Here is a 2,248-nt window from a genome sequence, read left to right on the forward strand (position 1 = left end):
CAATTTGCACCCATGCACATACACAACATATAGAGTACTGTTTGGGGAGAAAATGTGCAGTTGATTCTCATATTAAAATTCATTAGGGACAGAGGTCCTTCGTGGGGAGCAAGTCCACAGTGACTACTATTTTTCCTTTAAAAAGTAACGCTCTTTTTTTGACATCAGTGATTGATCATCTGAGGCTCTTGCCATGGGCTGCCAAGGCTATGGAAACCTTTCATGACCATAGACCCCATCAGTATTTGGGCACAGTCATAAGCAAAGTGGATGTTCTCTCCTCCCTTCAGAGAAGAGTGTATCCTTCTTTGATGACCCTTTCTTTCCTCTGAGGTATCACGGAGATCCTCCATGTATGATATTTTTTGTCACTGTTTTGGCTTTCCAGATCATTTATTAATTTACCTGTTCATTGTGGGTCTTCTTTTTGAGAAATCTCTATTCAAGTCCTTTGCAAACATTCAGTTGGGTTATTTTTTTCTTATTATTAACTTTTTGAGTGCCCTTTATGTTTTAACTATAATCTTTTATCTGATTTACACTTTCTTTTTTTATATTTAAATTTTGGAAAATTTTAATTATTATTACTTTTTAAAACAGCACAGTGAAATTTATTGTTGCAGCCAGCAAAACATCCCTTTTTAAAATTCCACAGAGCAATGCAAGTTAAAAAACTTCACTCATCAAATAAATGATATTTTAGACAAGGACTTGCTAAAGAAACCTCATCACAACAACTTTTTAGGGCATGATCACTTTAAATCCATGGGAGCAACAGTCATTCCATCTCTCTTTATTTCAGCAAGAAATCAATGTCTGCCTGTTACATCAAAAGAAAAAAAATCATGATTTGTTTTCTAAATATATCACCTGAGTCAAGGAAACATGTTATGACTTCTTGTTGTAGGAAAAATAGCTTGCAGCTTATAGGAGACACTTGGTTGATGTTCATTAATTAGTTTTTTTAAAAGATTTATTTATTTGAAAGACAGAGTTACAGAGAGATATAGATCCAGAGAGAGAAAGAGAGAGAGAGAGAGGTCTTCCATCTGCTGGTTCACTCCCCAAATGACTGCAAATGCTAGAGCTGAGCTGATCTGAAGCAAGGATCTTCTTCCAGGTCTCCCACGTGTGTACAGAGGCTAAGGGAGTTGAGCCAACTTCCACTGCTTGCCCAGGCCATAGCAGAGAGCTGGATCAAAAGTGGAGCAGGGGGAATCAAACCGGCATCCATATGGGATGAAGGCACTGCAGGCAGCAGCTTTACCTGCTATGCCACAGCTCTGGCCCCCCATTAATAAGTTTTTAACAGATTCAATGTGCTTTGTAGATACAATTCTAAAAACAAACTGATATTCCCTTTCTTCCTCCCTTAATTTCTCCTCCTCTCTCTTACCCACCTTCTTTCTCCCTCCCTCTTTCTTTAGTTTCTGAGATAACATATTTACATTACTGTAAAAAGGCTTAATACTTTGCCAAATAAGATGGCGGAATAGTGAGGGCGCACCGACATCCGAGAAAAGATAGTATAATAAAAGTGGAGTTACGGTAGCCTCAGGAAAAGGATCAGGAAAAAACTCTTCCGGATCTAGTGGCTGTGACTTGGAGGACCTAAGGGGAGAGCAAGGTCACCCACCTCGTGGAAGCTGAGTCGCGGGAACCGCCAGGGCCGCCTAACCCACCAGAACCTCCGGAGCCGCAGAGTCTGCACGCCAGCACTGGAAGGGGAGGTGAGACAAAAACCTCTCGGTAACCCAAGACATTGGTGGGGAAAGGCAGAAAAAGCCTACAAAGAATGAGGCCTGAAACCCCATTGGGGAAAGTTCACCAGGCTGGCTGGAGGAGAGAAAAAAATGAATAAATAAGGGGAACCTGCACGGACATTTAGCCTCTCTCTCCACTCACCTTACAAAGCCAAGCAAGACAAAGGGCAGGCACCATTTTACATAAGTAAAGTGGTGAGTACCATTTTGCATATGTAAAGCAGGTGCCCCTCATTAGCCAAGCAGAAAAACCTGACTCTGGTAAGCAAACGAATACCCACAGGGGCCAGATTTCATACATCAACTACTCTCAATTCCATTCAGCTCTGTGGAATTACTTCCCAACTGAGTCAAAAAAAAAAAAAAAGGAGAGAGTGAGAGCAAGAAAGAGAACAATCAGAGTGAATCACCTTTGGCACACCCTTAACCCTGTAGAACCAGAACTCTCTGGCCACACCCATCACAGCCTCTAAGGATCCATCAAA

At 41.3% G+C, this 2,248-nt stretch overlaps 1 long non-coding RNA gene across 1 annotated transcript; it reads right to left on the reverse strand.

The window, feature by feature from the left end:
• Positions 1-997: 997 nt before the first annotated feature.
• Positions 998-1,981, reverse strand: LOC149121512 (uncharacterized). The gene is made up of 3 exons (XR_016223080.1): positions 1,906-1,981; positions 1,637-1,718; positions 998-1,192 (listed from the first exon to the last, which is right to left on the reverse strand). It is a non-coding gene; the product is annotated as an uncharacterized LOC149121512 (long non-coding RNA).
• Between the last annotated feature and the right edge of the window lie 267 nt (positions 1,982-2,248).

The sequence above is a fragment of the Oryctolagus cuniculus genome, chromosome 16 (genome assembly GCF_051225735.1).
Source record: "Oryctolagus cuniculus isolate XC-2025 breed Fujian yellow rabbit chromosome 16, ASM5122573v1, whole genome shotgun sequence".
Lineage (NCBI taxonomy): Eukaryota > Metazoa > Chordata > Mammalia > Lagomorpha > Leporidae > Oryctolagus > Oryctolagus cuniculus.